The sequence below is a fragment of the Notolabrus celidotus genome, chromosome 11 (assembly GCF_009762535.1).
Source record: "Notolabrus celidotus isolate fNotCel1 chromosome 11, fNotCel1.pri, whole genome shotgun sequence".
In the NCBI taxonomy this organism is placed as follows: domain Eukaryota; kingdom Metazoa; phylum Chordata; class Actinopteri; order Labriformes; family Labridae; genus Notolabrus; species Notolabrus celidotus.
Window position 1 is genome coordinate 12,857,470 of NC_048282.1, and position 26,405 is coordinate 12,883,874.

General features: G+C 42.4%; 1 protein-coding gene across 5 annotated transcripts in view; it reads left to right on the plus strand.

Moving 5' to 3' along the window:
* plagl2 (pleiomorphic adenoma gene-like 2) overlaps positions 1-26,405 on the plus strand; it is a 45,538-nt gene that overhangs the window by 12,123 nt on the left and 7,010 nt on the right. For all 5 annotated transcript variants that reach the window (XM_034695990.1, XM_034695992.1, XM_034695993.1 and 2 more), the window contains one exon: positions 26,266-26,402. The gene's annotated coding sequence lies outside the window, so the exon portion shown is untranslated. The remainder of the gene's footprint in view (positions 1-26,265; positions 26,403-26,405) is intronic.

Here is a 26,405-nt window from a genome sequence, read left to right on the forward strand (position 1 = left end):
AACAGACCTCAGTCTGTGTCAGCTCTTAATAATCTGTCTTACAATAAAGTTTACATGCACCGGATGATCTTCTGCTTGTGTGCTGATGTTAGAACGAGGCGTTCAGTGTCACGGTTTAAAGGAGGCAGCTTTAAGGTGCAGGATGAGCTCCTCACTATCTGATGTAGGTTCCTCTGACAGAGCTAAATGTCAGAGCTGCAGATAACGTGTGCTGCAGAGTGGAGGTGGGTTTTCCCCGGCAGCAGCAGCAGTTGCTCTGTCACAGGCCGCTCCATCAGCCCTGCAGCTACATAATAAGGAAATGGAAGTGAGTTTGTCACGAGACAAAGCCTTTGTTTCTGCAGCCGCTCTGCAAGTCCAGACCCATGTGTTGATGTTTGCAGAAACAGACCTGAGAGAGACGGAGACTCTCTGAGAGCCTGAAACTATTCATCCTTGTGAGAGAGCTGCTGCACCTGTCTGAGGACAGACTGACGGACACGTTTCCATCAGAGTTTAAGACGAGAGGTCGGACAGAGAGATAACCAGAGGACTCAGATTAAAAATATGAACTTCAGGGAGGAGATCATAAATATGTATTTCTGTGATTCTCTGTCCTGCACTCAGCTCAGTTAGCTGTTATAATTTGACAGTGAAGACTTTCTCTCTCACAGATGATGTAGAGAGTGAAAGTCCCTCAGATATCCTCTCTGTGAACTCCGCTCCAGCTTCTTCTCATTAACATCCGTGCGTTGCCTTGCAGTTGTTGCCCGTGTGGTCGTAGGCAGCACATTTGTGATTGGCTGAATGTGTGAGAGCGTGCACATAGGCCTGTTTGTCAGAGTGTGTGTGTGCGCGTGCACTTGAGCTCCTGGTGTGCGCTTGTGTGTTTGTGAGAGGGAGAGAAGGAGCTGTTTTTGAGGCGCAGGGAGGTCTTCTCCTCTGAAAATCTCCCACAATGCCTTGTACCTCTGTGGGCAGCGGTGGTGGTGGCAGCAGAGGCGGCAACGGCGGCGACAGCAGGCTGATTTCCATGAGAAAAGAGCATCAGTTGGGTTAATGGGGGGGACAGGCCTCTGAGGTAGTTAATAACCAGGGAAGAATCGGAAAAGCTCTGATCCCTTTCTTTGTACTTCTTCACCTTCTGGAAGCAGCCATTGGAGGGAAGGGGGGGAGGGTGCATGGGTGAGGGAAAGGGGGACACCGGGTCAATGCTGGAGAAGATGTTGTCGCTAAAGAGCCGCACCAAGATTGTTCTATTTGTTATTCTGTCAGGACCGAAGGAGAGGAGCGCCACAAACTCAGAGCCTGAGAACCACAACACACACACAACACACACACAAGCACGCACGCACTTACGCACACACACGCGCGCACACACGCGCGCACACACGCACACACGCACACACGCACACACGCACACACGCACATGTGAGAGAGAGCTTGTGTGTACTCACATGTTCATGTGTTTACATGCATTTGTGTGTTCTGTAGAAGAGGAGGGACAGATTTATTTATTTGTGATATTTGAGGTTTTACACAGAAGCAGAGAGAGAGAGAGAGAGAGAGAGAAAGAGAGAGAGAAAGAAAGAGAGAGAGAGACAGAGAGAGAGAGAGAGAGAGAGAGAAAGAGAGAGAGAAAGAGAGACAGAGAGAGAGAGAGAGAGAGAAGAGGAGAGAGAGGAGAGAGAGAGAGAGAGAGAAGAGAGAGAGAGAGAGATGATGGAGGAAAGAATGAGAGAGAGAGAGAGTTCTTGTGTGTTTTAGTCTCTCAGTGTTTATGGCAGTATCTCCTGAATGTTTGTAAGATGTCAGTGAGAACCTCTCAGCTGTTCAGAGTTTTACAGTCACATGTCTTTAAATTATTATATAAAAGAAGAGTAACTTACAGCTGATCCAGTTATGTTTCATTAAATATTGATGAACAGTTTGATATGTTTGTATGCTCAGTCTCAGAGAGCTGAACTCTTGCAGAGATGTTCTTAATTCAGGTGTTCACTGACCTGCAGAGTTTACCCTCATCAGGACTCACTATGTTCACTTTGATAAACTATGATCTTTTATTTTTTTTTTCTTATTTTTGGGGCTTTTTGCCTTTATTTCATAGGACAGCTGAAGAGAGACAGGAAATATGGGGAGTAGAGAGTTGGAGAAGACATGCAGGAAATGGTCGACCGGTCGGAAATCGAACCAGCGACCCCTGCGACAAGGACTGTGGACTCTGTATGTGGGGCGCTTAGACCACTAGGCCACCAGCGCCCCATAAACTCTGATCTTTATTAAGGTTCTACTGAACGTTCATCAGCTCAGACTGAAATCCAGATTATGTAACTCCTGAAAAACAAAATATCAGTTTAATTCATAATCCATAAAAATCTGTGTTGCTCAAACTCTGATCATTTAGTCAGGTGTTTCTCTGCTGCAGGCAGGTGCTGTCCAATATGAACTAATGGTGGCTAACGTAGATTCAGATATCTGTGTAACAGATAAAGCATCACTTTGACTTTATGACTATTTATTTTACATTTAGCTTCATGCTAACATTGGAGAATCTGATGTGAGCTTGCCTTAGCTAACGTTAGCAGGATGATGCTAAGTCACACACACTACATGCCTTACCTCAGTGTGACTGTGACTCATTGTGCTCTTTGTGAAGTGTTTTATTTATTTAATCTAACCCTAAAATATCAAAGTTTAGATTCATCCGTGTTTAAAGTTTTTACAGTTTAGTTGTTGCGTCATATTTGGTCTGTAGCTAACAAATGCTAACCTAAGCTAACTTTTCTCAGACTCTTCATGTGCTGCTGTTATACACTGAGAATATTAATAACACTGTCTATGAACATACCTCTCATGATGCATCATAAACACATTTATAAATCATTATCAGTGAACCACAGACATGAACTCAGCTGTTCTCTGAGATTGTGCTGTAGTTTGTCGTGGTCAGAGAACGCTTGAAAACCTCTGAAGAAGTTTCATAAAATGTTTGAAAAATAAAAACTATTCTTTTAATATTTGATGTGAAGTGTTTTTGTTTTACTCTTTACTCACAGCCACTAAATATGCTTATAAGTTCTGATACATGTGTTATAGGATCATATGATTATTATAACCTCATACAGCACTTAACTCAAAAGCCCAGGGTTGACCTATAGCTTGTTGTAAATATTAAAAGGACATTATTTCATCTGATAATCATAGAAATTATCTCTTCTTATGAATCAATGAGTTCTTTCTAACTGGAGAAAGTTATTAGAAATCATTCCTTCATTATGTTCACAATGTTCACTGCTTATAACTCTTCATAAACACTGCTGTTATAACGCTTCTGATCACTAATAATGATTCTTTATAAATGTGTTTATGATGCATTATGAGAGGTATGTTCCTATAAAGTGTCACGATTGCATTCTAACACTGTTTCTTAAGAACAAGCTGCAGCATGTTCACATTTATCATCATCCCGACACTGCAGGAGTGAAACTATCAGTCAGACCGTCTGTCAGCTGCTCTCTAACTCGCTCTGATGTTGTCAGGTCTGCAGCGTCTGATCGACTGTGCGTGGTCTGATATCAGCTGGAGCTCAGAGTGGCTGATGTCAGATATGTATGACGCAAACTTCAGGACAGTCTGAGATTAAGTTCTTTTTCACACTGACAGAGGAGGGTGAGGAGGCAGGATGTGATGTCAGAGGTCTATGAATATCCTCAGTGGCGGTGAATGAGAGTCTGACTCTCTCAGTGTTTGTGTTTCCATCATTGCTGCGTGTGATAGGACGTATTCACAGAGTCAGTGACCGAGAGGAGGAGAGGATGAAGCAGCTTTCTTACTGCACACAGATCACACCGGTCACATAATGTAAGCCCTGCCCACTTCCTCACTGTGACTCTACCTGATTTTACCTGCTAAGGCCACACCTCAGCTCACCTGACTGCTTGTAGACGTTTGACCAGAGGAGGCAGGAGAAGTCTGAGTCCCCTCCTGATGTCTTTCAATGAGGGTTGAAGTCAGAGCTGCTCAGACTGACTGATGTGATCTGGTTGATGCTCATCGGTCCTCACTTTGAGATCTGAGGCAGGCTGGTCTTCCACTCTGTGGTATGAGCATGTTCTGCTCACAGAGGATCCAAAGCTCACATTCTGAGCTTTACAGATACTCCTCATAGTTTAAATCCGCTGCTGGACTTTCCTGGGGTTTAGGTTTGAGTCTTTAGAGAAAACAGATGATGGTGAGGTGAGATGATGAGTTGTTGAATGACTTGTCACAGTTTGAAGTCCTCAGCACGATGTAAACAAACATCCCAAGTTTATCAGAGATCTGAGAGCGTGCAGAGGAAACAACAGGCAGCTGAACTTTACCTCTGTTTCTAAGATGTTAGTTAATTTCTAACTGAACCATGAACTCAACTCATCAACGTTTTCATCTCCACGAGCTGCTCTGTGTCTTTACTGTGAAGCTTTCTATACATAACTACGTATCTGAACAGCCATAACAGTCAAGAATGATGCTGAGGAACAGGCTGATTGGAAACAGACTAATGTGCAGAGCTGCACACATGCACACATGCACACGTACACACACACACACACACACACACACACACACACACATACACACACACACACACACACACACACACACACACACACACACACAAGCACACACACACACTTCAACATTTACAGGCTAATTAAAGAGAAAAAGAGCGTTCATGTTTTCATTTTTATTATGCAAACTTATTACAGGCACACATGCATTCATTTACTGTGTGTATGTCTGTGTTTGTGTGTGCGTGTGTCTGTGTTTTTGTGTGTGTGTGTGTGCGTGTGCATGCGTGTGTGTGTGTGCGTGCGTGCGTGTGTGCATGTGTGTGCAGCATGCCGTGCTGAAATAGTAAGAGGATGCTACATGCTTGAACCGCATTCTGCCACTTTTCCTGCTGCAGCTTTTTCTAGGAAGAGAGAGGCAGCTGAGGCTTTTCAGAACGCCCATCCATCAACCAACACACACAGATACACACACACACACACACACACACACACACACACACACACACACACACACACACACACACACACAGATACACACACTCACACATGCAGGCATGCATACACACAAACACACACACACACAAGGTTGTCTTCTCTGTCCATCTGTCCCTTTCTGCTTTGCTTCTCCTGCTCCTCCTGCTCCTCCTCGTTCTCCTCCTCGTCCTCCTCCTCGTCCTCCTCCTGCTCCTCCTCGTTCTCCTCCTCGTCCTCCTCCTGCTCCTCCTCGTTCTCCTCCTCGTCCTCGTCCTCAGAGTTACAGCCTCGGGTCTCTTCCATCAGCTTGTCAGCTAAAGATTTATTAATAGTCACTTCTGTGGTTGCAGTAAACACAGCGCTAGTTCAGGGGGTCGTCTCTCTCTCTCTCTCTCTCTCTCTCTCTCTCTCTCTCTCTCTCACTCTGTCTCTCTGTCTCTCTGTCTCTCTGTCTCTCTCTCACACACACACACACACACACACACACACACACACACACACACACACACACCATACACACACCATACACACACACACACACACACACACACACACACACACACACACACACACACACCATACACACACACACACACACAAACACACAAACACACACGCACACACACACACACACACACACACACACACACACACACACACACACACACACACACACACACACACAGACTGAACCTGAGACTGGAGAGAGCGTCTGTTGGTTTAAAGATGACCTGCAGAGGGAAGTCCGCCCTCAGCCTCAAATAACAGCTGACAGAGACAGGAAGTGATGTCACAGAGGTCAGAGGTGGACTTGATGATTTGTGATTCAAACATGCAGAGTACCTGAGATCCACCTGAGATCCACCTGAGATCCACCTGAGATCCACCTGAGATCCACCTGAGATCCACCTGAGATCCACCTGAGATCCACCTGAGATCCACCTGAGATCCACCTGAGATCCACCTGAGATCCACCTGAGATCCACCTGAGATCCACCTGAGATCCACCTGAGATCCACCTGAGCTACTGACAGAGTGCGTGCGTGCGTGCGTGCGTGCGTGCGTGCGTGCGTGCGTGCGTGCGTGCGTGCGTGCGTGTGTTTCTTTCCAGGAGTGTGTGTGGTTACTGAAGAGATCTACTGCTGCACGAATAGGAAGAGAGAGATATAATGAGGGAGAGGATCGGCTGCATGAAAGGTGCACAAAGTGTGAGGCTACAACGTCTGGATGAATGAGGAGAGAGACCCTTAGCCTCTGAGTGTGAGGCCCTCAGCTCCGGGCCTCACACTCTTAGACACAGAAGTTAGATACCTGCTTTATGCAGATGACCTTATTCTGTTGTCTCCAACCAGAGATGGTCTCCAACATAACCTGACCATCCTGGAACAATACTGCCAGAACTGGGCCTTGGAGGTCAATTTTAAGAAAACAGAAATAATGATCTTTCAAAAAAAGCCCAGATGTCTTGAAAATAAATATAATTTTACTCTGAATAACACTCAAATTAAACACACAAAGAATTATACTTACCTTGGTCTTAACATATCTGCATTAGGAAATTTTAACATGGCAATAAATGCACTTAAAGAAAAAGCACGGAGGGCAATCTATGCATTAAAAACCAAATAATTCAAGATTAACATTCCAATTAGAATCTGGACAAAAATATTTGATAGTGTAATTGTACCTATAGCTCTGTATGGAAGTGAAATCTGGGGCCCCCTCAGTAGACTGGAGCATGGCTCATGGGACAAACACCCAATAGAGGCTCTCCATACTGAATTCTGAACCCTAAATGTTCAAAGAAAAACTCCAAATAACGCCTGCCAAGCAGGACTGGGACGTCTCCCATTACTATTAAACATTCAGAAACGGGCAATCAAATTTTGGACACATCTAAATTTAAGCCCAAAAGACTCACTTCAATTTAGAGCTCTAAAAACCCAAGAGCTGAACCCTGAAAACTGTCCCCTTAGTCAGCTGGTGAGGAAGCTAATCAGCCAGACTCCCATCAGCACTGATCCAAAACACAACCAAATTAAACTCATCATGAAGCACTCCAAAGATCTGTATTTAGATCACTGGAGAAACCAAACAAAGACCCAAAGTAGAATGAATTGTTATTTGACCCTAAACCATGATTATAAATTCTCTGAATATCTGTACAGTGTCAGAGATACAAAACAAAGATGTATCCTGACCAAATACAGGCTGAGTGACCACCAGCTGTCTATAGAGACAGGGAGACACAGACAGACATTGATGCCCAGAGAGGAGCGTCTATGTGCTCACTGCTCTACAGGGGACATAGAGACAGAGATGCACTTCCTCCTCCACTGCAGCAAGTTCTCTTTGCTAAGAGATTCCCACTACAGGGAAATTACTAAAATAATAACAAACTTCCCAACATTAACCCCAGAAGAGGAACTGTCAGTTCTCCTGGGGGAAGGGTCAGCATCTCCTCTGGCTGCTAAATATGTGTCTGCCTGTCACAGCCTGAGGGACGCACCATCCCATAATATCTGATTTTAGTTGAAGGTTTTATGAACATACCGCATCAAGTGGGGACATTAAGATATGCTGTATGGGTGACACCCTCGTTCATTAATGCGTTTAAAATATGTAATGTATATAATATGTAATGATGTAATGTATGTGTATGAATCTTATTTGCTTTGGCAACAACATGTTTTTGTTCATGTCAATAAAGCAAAATTGAATTGAAAAAAAAAAAAAAGAATTGAATATAAGAATAGTTTAATAAACACAACCCTTACACCTCGCTCATGTATCCTGTAGATGTTACAGATCAACCCCAACTCAGTCTCAGTAGATGTCTGTCTAACATGAGTCTGGTTCTCTTCAAGGTTTCTGCCTGTTAAAGGAAGTTTGTCCTTGCCACTGTAACTTGCTAATTGCTGTAAAGTGCTCTGCTCATGGTGGATTAAGATGAGATCAGACTGAGTCCTGTCTGTAAGATGGGACTGGATCTTATCCTGTCTTGATGTTGGGTCTTTGTTAATAATAGAACACAGAGTACGGTCTAGACCTGCTCTCTTTGGAAAGAGTCTGAGGATAACATTTGTAGGGATTAGTGCTATATAAATAAAGATTTATTAATTGATTGACTGGGTTTAATAAAACATGAATCTACTCTCAAACATTCAGAAACACTGAGTAAATCATGATGTGAATCAGGGCTGTGATGACGTCAGATTTCCCCTCCCGATTATCGTGACCCCCAAAAAATGTATGATTACGTTATTATCTGGATCTCTGCGGAAAAAAAAACAAGCTTTCAGTTAAAAAAGGAAAGGTGAGAGGAGGATGGAGCCACCCATTACCTTATAAACACAGCTGACTCATGCATGTCATCATCCATCTCTACAATGTTCAGAGTTATGTTTCATCTGAGTCAGCAGCCTCATGATAGAAACTTCTCAAAACAAACTCACCTCTTCTTCTGCATGTGATTCTGAGTTACTCGCTTTCATCAGCTGTCTCCTCCGACATGATGAAACACAGAAACAGTTACAGAGGATCCAGTCTGTCTCTCAGATATACTTTAAACATTATTTTACTAAGGGCAAATAAAACCTTAAACGTCATGTCTGGACATTTCTAAATTCGATTTGAACTGTTGAACCTTCAGACTCATTCAGTCTGAGGCAGGGAAAATAAGACATTTAAAAAGGATATTTCTGTCCTGTCCTCACATTGTGCATCAGTCTGACCTGGTGGAGTCTGTAGATCGGATCTCTGGACTGACAGGTGTGTGCAGACGTGTGCATTCCGTCATGGTGCAGACCAAGGAGACTGACGGATGGTCTAACAGTGATCAAACGTGAACACTCGACCTGTGCAGAGATGGTTTGTTGCTGCAGACGGTGAAGCTCGTTCAGTAGGTTTGAGTTTACGTTCACACAGGTCTGTGTGTTAGGAGTTTTTTTTTATAAGCTTTAGATTTTTCTGTTTTTAAATGTTATAAACGGTGTGTGTTGTTTCATTAACTGAATCAAGACGAGTTCAGCTGAGTTTATTCTCTAAACCATCAGAAAAGATAAACTCTTTGGTCTTCAGTGGAGATAAGGGCGCTGTGTGATCTTAAACCAGTGAAATGTTAATGATTAAATAATTATTTTAATAACTTATTATCTGATATAGAGGATGATTCAACTTCTGTCAGAGATTAATGGTGTTAGCTTGGTGTTTTTAATGTGTTTACCTTGTCGGCCTTCAGTGTTGGAGTGCTGCGCTCAGGTTAATGTGTTTCCTCTCTGTGATATGATGAATCATCGGTCAGTCAATCAGCTGATCTCATGTTCTCAGTCTGTCTCTGTCTCCCGGAGCTGAGCGCAGAGTTCCACCTCGTTGTTCTCTGAGGCCTGTTTCATACTAAACCTGTGATCATGCAGAGACATGAGCACAGCGGCTTCCTGCTGACTCACGTGAAAACTAATCTTTTTTTTCGTTAATGATAAATTTATAGATTATTTTAATGAAAACAGGATGGACCGATTTGTTGGTAAAATGTCACAAAAGAGTAAAAACAGGCCGGCTTCCTACAGCATGGTTTAAATATTCAAATAACTTTTTTTAATAAATAAAGAAAACTTCACAATTATAAATACATTTAAATCATAATCAATAAATTATCTGTTAATGAAAATAAACAGTTTTTAAAAAGCTTCTACTGAATCCTCAGGAGAGGATTTAGTCTGATCAGACAATTAGGAAACAGGTTATAAAAACAGATCATGTCACGGACAAATGCTCATTTCAGAGAAACAGAAAAAATCATTTCTTATAAACAATGAGAATAAAACTCTGAGGTTAAAGATTATTTATTGATTATTCAGTCTTTAAATGTTAAACGAAGTCTGCTTTTTAAATGGATTTTAAAGGGATTTATACCTTCATATTTAAAGTGAAACACTGCAGTCGTGTCGTCTGTAAACACGTTTTGTGATCGGAGTCTTTTTCTGGTCGTGCAGTGAATCCAGAGTTTTGCAGAATTCTTCAGATTTTCTGTTCGTTCAGCAGCGGCCATGATTTCATGTTTGGCTCAGCTTTAAACACAGATGTAAAAAAATTAAAGAAAGAAGATCATCACCTGAGAGTAACAGAGAATGAGGTGCTCACCTGAGACCTGTGCAGGGCTCAGTTCAGGACTTCCTTTGCTGTACGCGAGGAGAGCCCGACAGTCTGAGCACGCTGAGAACGATGCGTGTCAGAGTGTTGCTGAGGTCCGACACGTGACTCAGGATTCAGTTATGTGTGAGTGTGTGTATGCCTTTTTGTGTGTGTAATGCCTTGGGAATGGACCCGCTCCGCTCTGTGCAGAGATGTTTCTCAGTGAGTGAGATGTGATGAAACCTGATCCACACAGAGACTGACTCATAGACACGCTGAGCCGATCCTGGATTAGAGTCAGAGAGGAGAGAACAGGAGGAAGAATCTACATCAGAGTGCGGTGACACATCCCTCTTTCTTCCTCTTAGATGATTTTTTATCGCTCCCCACCCTGCAGACATCCAACACTCCCCAAATCACACACTCTGAGCTGAACAGAGCTGAGCTCATCATGTATGAAGCCGGCTGAGAGACGAGCTGCTCATTACTAAAATAAAGAGAGGAGTAACTGCTCCACGTTTATTACTAATAATCAATCTGTGTTTCATAAATAATAATTTGATGGCAATGTTGTAGTACTCGAGTGTTCATCAGGCAGACATTCTGCAGAGACAGGAAGAACAACTTGAAGAGAGCATGGATACCAGTCTGTACCTAATCAGTGTCATGGCAAATACACGAAACAGGTTAACAAGACAACCCTTTAACTAATTACAAGATTAACAATCAAAAACACAAGCAATATATATCTGAATAAATCCATTCAAATAAAAACAACGCGTTTGACAATCAAACAAAAGTATAAAGTAGGAACTTTGTGACTTATTACCTGACCCAGTAGAGTAAAGCAAGGTCCAGAGTTTAGACTAAACAGAAATTCATAAGAATTAACCTGTAAAAAGTGAAAACAACCATCTGACCCTATTCTCTGTGATAAACACTTAAATATAATATAAATGTAATGTATATGTAAAAATAAATATAAATATACAATTAATATAAATAAAATATCAATATATGAATAGAATGTTAGTATAAATATAAATATAATACAAGTATAATATAAATATAATAAAAAAATTAAAAAAATTAAATTAAATATAAATATGATATAATATAACATAATATAATTACAATGTTAATATATATGAATATAAGTTTAATATAATATTGTATAATATAAATATTGTATAATGTTATTATTATAAAATATAGATATGATATAAATCTTATCAATGGCAGTCTGACATGTTCACAAACACTTATTGATAAATAAAAATTGATCATAATCCCTGCTAAATATTGTCCTCTTTGACTCTTGATCAGTTTGACTCTTTCTCTCCTTCCCTCCATCCTTCATCATCTGTTTGCTTTCTCCCTCACTTGTTTATCACCCCCCTCCTCTCCCTCCTCTTCCCCCTCCTCCCTCCCTCACGCTGTGTTTTGATCTCATCCTCCCGTCACCACGTTTCCCTGTCTCCCCCCTCTTCTCTCCTTCAGCGTACTCCTCCTCCTCTTCTCCATTATTCCTCGAGTGTGTGCTCCTCTGAGTCTTTTTCTCCTCTCAGCTTTGAATTTTCCTCCTCTTCTCCCCCCCCCCCCCCACTTAACAAAATCCCCCTCACCCTCTCAGAGGCATTCCAGCTTCATAAACACACACGTGGTCCTGAACGACGGACCACCTCCTCTAAACTCCTTTCCTCCTCTCCTCCTTTTCTTTCCTCCTCTCAACTCATATCTTCCTCTGCCCCTCTCAAATCATTTCCTCTTCTCTCTTCACCTCTCCTCACATCCCTCCCTTTTTCTCCTTCCCTCTTTTTCTTCTCTCTTCCTCTCACCTCCTCTTTTTACTCTCCTCCGTCTTACTCCATTTCCAGCCTCTCATCTCTTCTCCTCCTTTGATTCCTTTATCTTTTCCCCTCTCTCTTCCCTTACTCCTTTTCTCCCTCCTCTTTCCTTTTTTCATCTCACCTTGCATCCCTCCATCATTTTCTCCTTCTCTTTCTACTCATACTTTCCCCATATTTTCCTTCTCTCCTCCCTGTCTTTTCTTGTCCCTTCATACCTTGCGCTCCTCTTCTTTACACCACTTGAATCCTACCATCTTTTTTCTTCCTCCTTTTTTTTATCTTTTCTCCGCTCCTGCCCTTCCCTCCTCAGATCCCAGCCTTTTCTCCTCTCCTCTCTTCTTTCCTCTTGCCCCCCCCCCTCTTCTTTTCTCACATCCCTCCATCTTTATCTCCCCTCCCTCCCCCCTCTCTGTCGGAACAACAAGTAGAAAAATGAAGTTGTGTTTGGAGGGTGAGTCCCCTCAGGGCCGCTGTTTTCGGTGTGATTGAAGGCCTCTGTGTGCGGTGTGTGTGTGTGTGTGTGTGTGTGTGTGTGTGTGTGTGTGTGTGTGTGTGTGTGTGTGTGTGTGTGTGTGTGTCCGTCCTAATTGAATGATAAAGTGGCCTGAGATGGAGAGCGGTGAATAGCCAACAATGGCCGCCTGTGTGTGGTGGAGGGCTTTTGGTTCAGGTCCAGCCTCTGCCTCTCTGCTCCGAGAGGGGGCTATTATAACACTCTCTGCTGGACCTGGTCATGTGACCATGCCTCACCCCTCCTCCCCCACCCTCCCAAATCACCCCCGTCCTCCCCCTCAGTGTGAACCAGCCAATCGGCTCTCTCTTCTCTTCTGCTCTCTCTCTGCTGCTTCAGTTGGATGATTTCATTTAGCCTTCGAGCGACTTTCAGTATCTGCTACCTGTGTGTGTGTGTGTGTGTGTGTGTGTGTGTGTGTGTGTTGTTGTGTGTGTGTGTGTGTGTGTGTGTGTGTGTGTGTGTGTGTGTGTGTGTGTGTGTGTGTGTGGACATCTATTAGTTGTATCTGCAGCTTCAGGTTATCTTGAAAACATTAAAGCATAGTAAGAAGATCAAGTTTTCTCTGATTCATCAGATTCCATGATCATTTTAAACTCGGTGATCGGTTCCTGCTGAGACGCTGCTTTGTATTAAAGATAAAGGAGCAGGTTGAATCAAACTGCAGACACACGAGTTAAACTCAGGTCGAAACATGTTAACAGGATAAAAATGAAAAATTACTTTTCTCCTCTGTGCTCATCTTTACTCTCTCCAACCCTTATATTATTTTGTTGTTATCTGGGTGAACAAACCCCTTTTATTAATAGAATGAATGATCTGTTCAGTGTCTCTGCTGCTTGTTCCAACATTTAGTGTCTGTCTTGTTTTTGTTGTTAGCATTAGCATGTAGCTAAAATATTTCATTAATTTCATGAATTTTTATTCTCTGTCTTTGGAATGAAACATGGAGTGATTACAGAGATTAACATGGAGCAGTTACTCCTCTTTTATTTTTAGTATTGACATTAAAGTCAGTCAAGACGGTCTTTATTCAGGACGGTCTGTTGTCCTGGATTAAAGCTGGGGTTGGTAGTCAGATTTAGATACACTTTTTGTTATACTGGTTAAAATTATCTTTATGTCCTGATGGCGATCAATACATAATGTGTTCCTAAAAAAGAGCGAAGAAAAGCTGCTATCTACAGCCGGAGTAAACCTGGGAAAACACCAACCAATCACCGTTTTTGGGTCCCAAAATTTTAAACCATTCAAATCCCGTCCTGCTGTTCTGCCCGCCTCCTGCGCGTACATTTCCCCGGCGTGTACTCCTCGTCCCCTGCCTCTGCTTCCCCTGACTCTACTTACTGCCCCTCTCGCTCGACCTCAGGCCTGTCCCCTCTGACCTGATGAGATGCTTTGCTCAGGACTGTAGTCCAGATCAGAGTCTAAAAAGCTCTCACCACGGGGGCTCTGACAAGCAAAATAGTTAATGACGTTCAGTAAGTCCTACAGAATTATATATGTATTGTAGCGTCCGTCTGTCCGGACGCTGTTGGGATGACGAGCTGGTTCGTGAACACGTTGAGGTTTGTTAACTGGTCACTGTCGGCCGTGATCAGGCCAACCAGCAAAGCAACAATCAATGTTTGAATGAATGAAGAACTTCTCCTCTTGTCTCTCCTCTCTCCCGCTCGCACTCTCTACACCTCTCCTAATGCCTCCACTGACTGTAAACACTGTAGGAATTAAGAACATTTTCACTGAACACGTTTAACAAACAGTAGAGTTGTTACAGTATTATATGTATTATATCTTTTCTCCTGATATCGTGTCACCAGTACAACTGGATAATGCTAGCATGACAGTTGTGAGTACTAACAGCAGCCATGTTTGTTTGTGTTTTTAACTTTCACTATTATTATGTTTTGGGGAGGACCGGTTTTGAATCAGTCACCATCATATGGTCGCAAGTCAGCGGCGCTCGTGCATGTGAGCGGGGGGTCGTTTTGGAAGAGCTCCGAGGGGAGGAGGGGAGGGGTTAGACGGAGTCCTGAGGAAATGCTACATTCAAATTCATGCTAGTTTTCCGAGACTACCAACCCCAGCTTTAATAGCATAATTTATAAAAGATCTGACAAAGTGAAACAACAAACCACTTCAGAACTGACTGAGGACGGTCTTTGTTTCTGTATTATGATCATGTTTGGATCAATATGCTAAAACGACTGGATTTCTCTTCTCCGCGATCAATCACGTATCAAACGAGGAGTCAGATTAATGAGCTTTTTTTTATTGTGACACATGTTCTTCAGTGGTTGTTTACGTACAAACATCTGAGCTATGTGAGGCAGTGAGAGGTGAGCTCAGAGGTGACGTGACATCGACCCCACACAGACTCAGAATTCACTGAGTTCATGTGAGCGCTCTCAGACAGATTACTGAATGATGAGCAGAGTTTTGACTGTTTCTGACTTTTTTCAGAGAGAATTAAAAACAAAGATAAAAAGAATATGAGTGATAAAAATTATAAACTGCAGACTGAAGCTGATGTGATTGTTTCTGTTCTCCTCTGCTCTAACTGTACCATCTATAGGAAGTACCTTTAAGGTCCTGTTAAAATAAAAGCATGGTGGTGTCAACAGCATATAAAGTAACCTTGGCACTGTGAAGGAAAGGTAGAAAATAAAAGCATCAAACATGGGTTTTCAGAGACGGTCTCTCTAAAGGGAGAACTGGGTCACTGACGCTCTAAAAGAAAGCGGTTAAACATTGTATCATAAACTCAGCATGAGACGCACTAAGCTGTGAGATGAGTCTCTGGTAACTTCTGCAGCTTTTCAGTGAACAGGTGCTTCACAGGTTAAACTGACTGAGGCTCTGTGGTAGTGAGAGCATCAGAGAGAAGCTGTGCTCTGACAGGATTCAGTCTCCTTTTCAAGTTTGAAAGACTGAACTCAGATAATCAACACCACTGTCTGTTCTCTTCATCTCTCTCTATCTGTCACCTGCCTTCTTTCTCTCTCTCCTCGTCTCTTTCTCTTAACGTTGTGACTCCGTCCTCCTCTCCCTTCTCTTCCTCCCCTTCCCCCTCTTCCTCCTCGCCCTCCTCTCCTGTCGTTCGGCTGTCATCCCCTGAAGCTGCCTGCAGCCTCCGATACTCCAGACTTGATCAGGTTTCAGAAATATTCAAGGAATGTGAGCTGCCCACTGCCCATTTTTCAAGACCCTGTTTATGCAAGAATGTTATTTTTACAAGTCGCTCTACCTTTAACACGCACGCTCGCACGCTCGCTGCTTCCCTCCTTTTCCCTCCATAAGTCTGAACATCTTTTGAAAAGAACACATATGACTAGAACAGAGGTGAGCAGAAAACTCTGTGTGTGTGTGTGTGTGTGTGTGTGTGTGTGTGTGTGTGTGTGTGTGTGTGTGTGTGTGTGTGTGTGTGTGTTTGTGTGTTTGTGTGTGTGTGTGTGTGTGTGTGTGTGTGTTGAAACCTGTAGATTTCTAGAAACAAAAGCCGGTCTAACAATGCCTGTTGTTTTAGGCTGAGCTGACGTTGCCAGACTTAGAGATTGTTTGTTGCTGACCTGACACAGAGATAGAGAGAGAGAGAGAGAGAGAGAGAGAGAGGAGAGAGAGAGAGAGAGAGAGAGAGAGAGAGAGAGAGAGAGAGAGAGAGAGGAGAGAGAGAGAGGAGAGAGAGAGAGAGAGAGAGAAAGAGAGAGAAATGTTGGTGGGCGATCAAGCGAATCACAGCACAGACAGAAGTAATCCGTCTCTGTAAAGTTTTTAAAGTCTGACAAGGTTGTGAGTAATTTCTTTTTTTTGTGTTTAGTTTCAGAGATTAGAGGCTTTTATTTTCAGAGTTTGGCTCAGTGATTATGAAACAGATCATTATCACATTCCTCTTTATGAAGATTTATTGTGTTTTTTTCTGTGTGGCAAGAATCAGAATGAGCTTTATCCGCAGGTTCTAATCAAACATTCAAACTATTCATTATTTTAATGCTATTAATCACAGAATTTGAACAGGTAATCCCAATTAGTCCCATTTATAAGACCATGTTTAAATCCACTTGTTGTGCATTTCAAAATATTATCAAATGATCAATACAAATCAGCCCTGATGAAGAAATATAAAGGACAGCATAAATGTCCAGTCATTGTCAGTACGGTGAGCAGTTACTCTGAGATTACTCTCTGACGTCCAGGGATCCCTGGATAATGTGACAGCATTTACACTCTTCAGGGGTTGTACCTTGTTTTCTCTGATTCAGTGTCATCCTCAGCTCTGTGCTGATTCTCTCTCTCTTGTGATGTGGTCACCTGCTGACATCAGTCTGATCAGCTCCACCTGTAGCTTAGCTCGTAGCTGTTAGCTCAGACTCAAAGTACTTCATGATGTTTTAATTTAGTTTGACACAAAGAGCAGATTTCTTTGAGTCGTCAGCTGAGCCATCTGAGAGTTTTTAAGTGAACTGTGTCGTTGAAGCACAGAGGTGTTGTTATTCTCCCTCTGGGCTCCAGCAGGTAGACACTGAGCACCTTGACGATGGTGAGCATACAGCGCAGGATTTTTTTCATTATGAAGGCGTTCATTTCTGACCTTAATCCAATCTGGATTAATGTGTTAATGAAGACAGCCCGAGCATTAAAAGAAGGAATCTGTCTTAAGGGCAGATCTCTGTTTTACAATCAGAAATAACTCCAAAGATCAATACCAAAATGATGTGAAAGCATGAATATTGAACCTATCAGGCCTCCGTACAAAAGAGCATGCTGAAAAAACTGATGGTTGACTTAAATACATATTTTAATATATTATATTGAATCTATCATACTAAATATATTAAATCTTTTATTTTAAATCTGATATATTAAATCAACTAAATAAATTATATTAGATCTATTAAATCTACTTTATTAAATCTATTAAATTTGTTCTATTAAATCTACTGAATGTATCATTAAATCTATTGAATCCAATATATTTCATCTATTATATTAGATATACTGTATTGAATCTATTGAACCTATTATATTAAATGTATTTCATTAAATCTATTAAATATACTATATTAAATCTATACAATCTATTATGTAAATCTGATAAATCTATAATATTAAATCTATTATGAAAATAATTTAAATACATAATACTCAATATATTATATCATGTATATCATATGATATATTATGGTGATACAGTTTGACTTTTGTTTTTTTGCTGATGCCTATATTAAAGTAATGATACATCTTCATCATCTTATGCATCCTGAACAAATACAAACCGGCTGAAACAAGGAGCAGCTCACCACAGATAAATAAAGAACAACAAAGTTTAAATGTTTTACTCCGATGTGAATAGAGGAGACGAGATAACCAGTCTGTCTCAGATATTGTCTTTAAACATTTAGGGGAGAGAGGGAGAGAGAGAGAGATCGGAGGGAGGGGGTGTAGGGCGTTTGGCGTGGAGCCCATTGGCACGGCGCCCACATCTCCGGCTGCTGTGGAGCTCCGCCGTGTGACGGCCAGGACTCCCTGCCAGAAGGGCTTTCCCCAGAACCACCTACACACACACACAACACACGCACACACACGCACACACACACACACACACACACACACACACACACACACACACACACACACACACACACACACACACACACACACACACACACACACACTGCCCATGTGTTTAGTGTCAACATTTTGATAAAGCTCTGCCAGCAGTGTGTGTGTGTGTGTGTGTGTGTGTGTGTGTGTGAGCTGCTGATTGTGACTGAACAGTTTTAACCTGTTTCTGAGAATCAGCTGATGTCAGCCTGACGTCACTAGCGTGTTCCTGTGCACACACTAACAGGTGAGGGTTCTTTAGAGTTCTGCAGTGCAGTCTCATCAGAGTCCAGTCTCCTTTGAAGGACTCATAAATCAGTCCTTATCTGAGAACTGATCACGTACTGGGACCAGAGTCATTCTGTTAGTAATAATGGTTGAGTCATTACGGCTCTCAGAGGTCTTTATAAACCCCTCAGGTGTGCAGACCTTCAAGCTGACTGTGCTCTGATTGGCTGCTGATTGCTAAAATGTTCATGAAGATGAAGTTTACATCATGTGATCGGTGTAAGACAGACAGGATGAATAAAAGTATGAGATGCTGAAGGAGAGTAATTTTAAAGTTTGGAGCAGAGGAGAGTTTGCACATGGTCTGTTTCCTGTGAGCAATGATTCAAATGTAAACTCTTCACGAGACCACACTTCAATAAGACAAGCTGCTGAGTCAGCGCTGAGCTTTAATGAGTCAGATACAGCTCTGTGCATTCATGTGGAAGTATGGACTGTTCATGCATGTGTGGGTGTGATCTGTGTTCTCACTAACACATACATTCTCAGTGTCAAACAGGCAGCATGGACTCAGTATCACCCCAACAACCTGACTGACCCCACTGTCCTCCTCAAAACACACACACACACACACACACACACACACACACACACACACACACACACACACACACACACACACACACACACACACACACACACACACACACACACATCACCTGTGTGTGTAAGGTGATGAACCTGCTGGTTCAGTGAAGCTCTGATTCACAGCTGGTCAGACGGGAGATGAAATCTGAAGACGTCCCTTTAGAGCTCTGTAAACTGAGGTGTGTCTTTTTCACAGACTCGAGGGTTCCTGTTAATGAAATGTTAAAAACGGGATTATGAAAAACATTCAAGCTGATACAAATAAAAACAAAAACTAAAGATGTATCATAAATGTTCATCACTTTAAACCATGGCGCAGAGCCCTGATCATGGTCTGTTACATCAGGCTGATCATGGATCAGCAGGTGGTCTCTGGGTGACGGTTAGACCCCCCCTCCCCTCCTCAGACCACAGACCGGGCTTTCTTTAGCCCTGCTCTCGGGTAGTGGTCTGGTTTTATGGCCACATCCCGACCCAGCGCGACCCGGACTAACTGTCGGGACGGTGAGGGTTTGGCTCTTCCTCTCTCCTCCTCCTCCTCTTCCTCTCCCCTCCATGTGTAGAGTCTCAACCGGGTCAGAGACAGGGGCAGGAGAGGAACTGAAACCTGGGGGAGAAGGGGAGGAGGGGAGGAAGGATGGAGAGAGAGCAGCGCTGAAACCCAACTTCAGGTTGAATCTGCGTCTGATTTTAAACGTCTCTTTGAAAACTGGTCTCTCTTTTAAATCCTGGGATGTTCATATCCTCCAGGACTCTGACCTGCCGCAGGTTTCACAACATCGCTCTAAACTAGAGTTAAATATAAAAGATCTGCTCTCTATGAAATATACGAGATCAGATTAAAGTTAAAGTTTATTAACTGACAGTTTGTCCAATCATAAAGTTTAAAGATCATTTATAACTGATTCTTAATATATTAATTATTCTGTTCTGTTTAAACATAAATTAATCAAAAATGTTAATGTATTAATTATTGATCCCTGGTTGTTTCCTCCTGAGCTACAGCAGATTAATATAAACTCAGTTATGATGTGTAGAATCAAACACTTTAATATTTCTCTGATTTGTTCTGAACTCATAATTTAAATTATTTCTGTTTCGTGAATTAATTATTAATCAATCTAAAGCATGTTCATTAGATCCTAATGTTTATGAAATAATACAACTAATCGTGACTTTACTTTTACTTTTTAACCCAAACAGTTATTTCAATAACTTTAGAGAGTGTGACAGGTTCTGTGATGTGATATTTTACTGAACAGATATTTTTATGTCTTCATTTATTTAATAAAAGTTCACACAAGGTGAGGGTTTTAGGTCAATAATTGTTTTTGTAATTAATTTATGTTCTTATCAACAACGTGATGTCGACCTGCTCTCTAGTCATTGATTTTTAAAATCTTATATCAGTCGACAAACAATAAATAAATAAATGATGAATCTGCCTTTTGGTTTTAATCATTTGTTTTTAAAACTTATTTAAATTAGTCAAAACTGTCACACAATATGACCTAATAGATAAATAAAACCCTGTTTAAGTATATTAAAATGATTGAAATATTGAAATATACTCATAAAGTATTTTATCTCAACATTTATGTTTTTATTCATGACTCCAAACGGAGGCCACACTGCCTCCATCCTCTGAGTCTCAGCCCCAATCAATGTGGTTAGAAAAGCATGACTTACACACACACACACACGCACGCACACACGCACACAGACACACACACACACACACACACACACACACACACACACACACACACACACACACACACACACACACACACCCTCACCCTCTCTCTCTCTGGAGTCACTTGACTGGTGCAGAGACCCCTGACTCCTCCGCTGTAAATGACTCCTGTTTTCCCTCCTTTTTCCTCCTCCTTTATCCCTCCGTCCCTCGACCCCCCCCACCCCCCTGCTGCTTTGTAAATGCATCACATGCTCTCCGTGTTAATGCTGTGTCTCAGTTTAAATACAGAGCTGCTGCAGCGAGGTTTGTAACACAGTTTGTTTCTGTTTGTAACATTTCAAGTATTTTGAAGAAGCATGTTGAAGCTGAGCGGTGAGATCAATCATTCAAACAACCGGATTGATCATTTCACTGCTGCTATTTCTCCACAGAGCATCGCTGTGGCTCTACAGAAGATTCTGCAACACTTAACATATTTACAAGTCGTGGTTATTAAAACAAACAGACGTAGAAACTATGAGAGAGAAGAAAAACAACATGAGACAGATGTCCTGTGTGCAGTCTGTCTCTCCTGTGTCCTCTGTGTCTTCTGTCCCCCATGTGCAGATGATGCAGTGTTGCTGTAATCAGTGTTTTTTGTGTTTCAGTGTAAACGTTGCTGCTGTGTTCCCCTCCCCCCTCTCCAGCAGAGCGGCTGTTGTCACCTAAGCTCTGGATGGTGAACTCACTTTCTATTTTTAGTTTGTTGGTTTAGTTTAGTTGAGCCGTGTCCCCCATGTGATTGCCTGGGCTCCTGCGCTCTGTAGGGCCCGGTTCTGCCCGGTTTGGACCAGTTAAAACATTCAGCTCACGAAGAATCAGACGAGCCCTGAGAGCGCTCTCACATGTTGCTCAGTGTGTCTGCAGGCAGTAAAGGGTTAAAAACAGTCACTCAGCATGCGGGAGCCTTGGCGGGCGGGCAGGCAGTGCAGAGGCTGACCTTTGACCCCTCAGGAAAGGAATGTGGAAGCTCTTTCATCCCGAACAGAAACTAAAGACACGCTCAGTTCTGCTCTCAGCGTCTGATGGGAGGAAGTGAGTGGCGTTCACAGTCATTGGGCCGCACACAGGCTGTCGCCATTTTGGAGTGAAGCCTCATCCAGAGTGTGTTCAGGGTGAAAGGAGTGTGTGTGTGTGTGTGTGTGTGTGTGTGTGTGTGTGTGTGTGTGTGTGTGTGTGTGTGGTGTGTGTGTGTGTGTGTGTGTGTGTGTGTGTGTGTGGAAATGGCTGCAACGTTGTTTGTGACCTGAAAACACCTCCTTAATGAAAACAATCTTCAGTGAAACAGCATCACCAATCCCGCTGAAGCTCGGCGGTTTAAAAGCTTTCACATTAAAACTCTTTAAAATAAAATTATGCTAAGTTATGGCTCTGGATTTGAAGTCATCAATCAGTCTTGATCTTGAGATGAGAGGATTAGGATCAGGTAGGGTTCCTGTAGAAATCTAGAAGCAGGTTCAGAGGAGCAGGGACAGATGTTTAGTCCGTGTGCAGCTGAGAGTCTGAGTTGTTCCTCTTCCTCAGATCAGGATCTGTTTAAACTGTGAAGTAATAAAGTTTGGTCCTCTATCTCCTAATGGATACAGATGTTTACAGTGTGTGTCATCACAGTGATGATGATGATGATGATGATGATGATGATGATGATGATGATGATGATGATGATGATGATGTTGACGTCTCCTCAGCACGATGAGAACACACACTGTATGGACATGTTTGAGTGTTACTGAAGATATGGAGTCACATTGTCTCATCGCAGGAGCTCAGTGTGAATTCAAACTGAGCTACTGTGATCTGATAAAGTCTGGATTAAAGTAAACATGTTTCCAGATTATCCAGATTAAAGCTGGGAGTCTTCAAACTCTGCAGCATGTTCTACACTCTCACCTCTTTATGTCTGTGTGGGGATATACAGACAGAAGAAGTTGGTGTGTGTTCATTAAGAAGTTCAAACAGTTCCATGAGGTCTCACTCTGTCGCATGCAAATCTTCCTCTGATGTCTGCGTCACGTTCAGGTGATCAGACGGGGGATTACTAACTCAGATTATTAGCCGCACACATTTTATATCAGGAGGGATTATAGACAATGGTTCAGTTTGAAGAAGGCATCTCCAAAGTTTATAAATCAGTTAGAGATCTTAACGATAAGACGAGGTTAGTGAGTCACCTGTTCAGGTGTTACAGTCTGTTGGAGTTCAGGCTTTCATTTGTATAACTTCATGCTCCGGATTCTCCTCTGTGTCTGACTGTGCGTGAGCATGCTGTGTGTGTGTGTGTGTGTGTGTGTGTGTGTGTGTGTGTGTGTGTGTGTGTGTGTGTGTGTGTGTGTGTGTGTGTGTGTGTGTGCTGAGTGTGAGTGTGAGTGTGAGTGTGAGTGTGAGTGTGAGTGTGAGTGTGAGTGTGAGTGTGAGTGTGTGTGTGTGTGTGTGTGTGTGAGAGTGTGTGTGTGTAGTATGTGCTGTGCTGTGTGTGTGTGTAGTATGTGCTGTGTGTGTGTGTGTGTGTGTGTGTGTCACAGAGGCAGGGCGACACGGCATGGTTCAGCCCAGGAATGTGCGACGTGGGTAGGCTGTACAATAGAGCCGGGCTCCCTGAGGGTGGTCAATGGGACGGGTGTCACCCCCCTGCAGCCCCCCCACTGGGTGATGACCACCACACAACGCTACAGCTGTCAGCTCCTCTTAACCACTGCTGCACACACACACACACACACACACACACACACACACACACACACACACACACACACACACACACACACACACACAGCATGCTCACGCACAGTCAGACACATATGAATTGTTTTGCTCTTTGTAAATTATAGTCTGTATCAATAATGTTAATCGACACCGGGACATCACTATCACTATCAGTGAGAGGCTACAACACTAAGCTATCAAAGTAATACAATCTGATTCTCTGGCTAATTTATTAGCTGCTAATTAGCTGGTCAGTCATCGTGTTAGCCACAGAAGCTGGAAGGTGGACAAAATTAAGTTATATGACCTAAAGAGGTCGTCTCTTTCCTTCACCACACTGTCGTCTCTGTCAGATAAATCCATCAGTACCGACTCTGCACGGGTCACCTTTCAACACACAATGAGACAAACACCAGGACAACCAGCAGCACACAAAGCTAGCTGCTAATCATGCTAACATAGAAATAATGTTTTCATGGGACTGAGTGTGTAAACTGTCAGCTTCTGTTAGTCCAATAAAGTGCACAGACAGACAAACGGATGGACGGACAGATAGATTATCCGTCTGATATTTACATGAAATAAATCTCCAAAAGGCTCCAACACCACAAACACAGCCCAGAGGTTAAAGTTCAGGGACTGAATGAAATGAGTGGACACCTAGCAGTGGCTACAGTTTTTGAGTATCTGTACTTAACTTATTTTTTGGGGAGGACTTATTACTTTTACTCCACTACATTCAGAAGACAATTACTGTACAGTACTTTTGACTCCATAACATTTCTATCAGTGCTCTAGTTACTCACTGATTTTGCTGTGAAGTCAGCTCATGAATTTCCTTCTCTTTTCTGAAATCTGATCTCTAAGACAGTAAAATGTGTTTGTGTAGTTCTGTGTGTCTCAGTGGTTTAGTCATATCTGTATATCGTGCGTCTCCACGGTTGAACGTGGAGCAAACACAGAGCAAATTTCACTCAGATCAGGCAGTTCATTTAAAGGTGGTAATGATGGCTATAATTCTCCACCTGAGCACCCATGGCCATATCTTCAGCGCGTGTTAGAGGTTTTTGAAATGAAGAATGGCACGTATCGTTTGAAATGTTCTCCCTGTTTCCCACTCTACCCAAACATACAAACATTCACAGTCCAACCTGAGAAAGCGTGTTGAGCTACGTAACATTTGTTTCATTCCAGATGAACATTTCAAACTAAGTTGTCTGTGCTTGGAGTAACTTAGTTTCTGTTTTTATTCCATGGTAGAGTTTATAGAGATTTCAAGTAATGGTTTCTAAATAAACATGATGTAACAGAATGTACTTCTATGTATTCTTGACTGCACTTATGTATTGTGAAAATACAACGTTTTGAGTTTTTTAAAGAAGTACTTTGAATACTTAAGTATTTTTAAAAGGAAGTACTTCAGTACTTTAACTCAAGTAATAATCTGAAAGAGCAACTTTCACTTGTATTGGAGTAATATTTGACCTGGAGTATCTATACTTTGACTTAAGTAATGAAGCTGTGTACTTTGTCCATCACTGACACCTAGCAGACAGCTAGCAGCTCCGACCTGTAATTTAAAGAGGCCACACCCCTAATCCTACCTCCCTTTAACCCATAATCTAGTATAAACAGGGGAGTTGTTTATAAATTCAGCCCGTATAGTTGTCATTATTAGAGAAATGACCGAAACAGATTTTGTACCAGGCTGTAAACATGTTTATTTCTGCTGTAACATTTTAACATGGGGCTCTATGGGGACTGACTCACTGCAGGAGACACAAGTGGACACAAGGAGAACTGCAGGTTTTGGCTCTTCAGTGTTAGCTTTATGTTTACTGAAACTTGAACTTCTGCAGAGATTCCAGCATGTTTTCTGTCTGTTAACTCTCTGACCTCACACACACACACACACACACACACACACACACACACACACACACACACACACACACACACACACACACACACACACACACACACACACACACACACAATGCAGTTACATGTATGTGCACACTGTGTATGTGTGTGTGTGTGTGGGGGGTATTCTGTCACACATGTCCACATGTGTTTACTTCTCTTCACTCCTGCTTCACGTGACGACGCACAGCTAACGTTGTGTCCGCTCAACCTTGGACTTGTTGCTCTGAGACTGAGAGGTCAGAGGTCAGGCAGGGTAAACAAGGCGACACACAGACGACAGGAAGAGCTTAGACTTTCTCTCAAACACACTCAGAGTGATTGGTTCCACCAACCTGCTTCTGGTGTTGAACTCTGCGTGTGTTTCTGTTTCGAATGTTTGTGAAGTTCAGGTTTGTCTGCTTCTCTGAATGTGTGGAGTAAACACCACCCTCACCCTCCTCCCTCTCTCTCCCCCACCCTCCCCATGCCCTAGGGGTGGTGGTGTGTGTGTTTTCCAAAGGATTACAGGAGCCTTATCCAGTTTCATAACGAGTACATACATGTACACATGTGAACACAGAGAGCTGACTGTGTGCAGCATGTTGTCATCATGAAGAAGAGTGACCACACAGATTCACACAGACCTGCTCTGATGATCATCATCGTTCATAAACTCTCAGCTGCTGTCTCATCAGTCTGACCTGTTGATCGGCTCCCCCTAGTGACGAAACATGGAAATGATCCAACATAAGAAATATATACAATCATGGGGCCTGTTGACTTTCAGGCAGCAGTAGTGAAATCTTAGCTGGACTCAGAGACATTACATTTATTATTATTATTAAACATTATATATATATTATATTAATGTTTAATAAGAGGCTGCAGCAGTCACCTTTATGATCTCCTCTTTATACTTATTCTCTCTTCATCTCTTTGCAGGACAGTAAAAATGAAGAGCAGCGTTTCTCACTCACCGCCAACCATAGCTGTTGGGACCGGGTGAGGAGGAGAGAAGAAGAGAACGACCGGAGGGACAAGAGAGAGAACGAGAGAGCAGAGAATAAAGATTTAAACAGGTA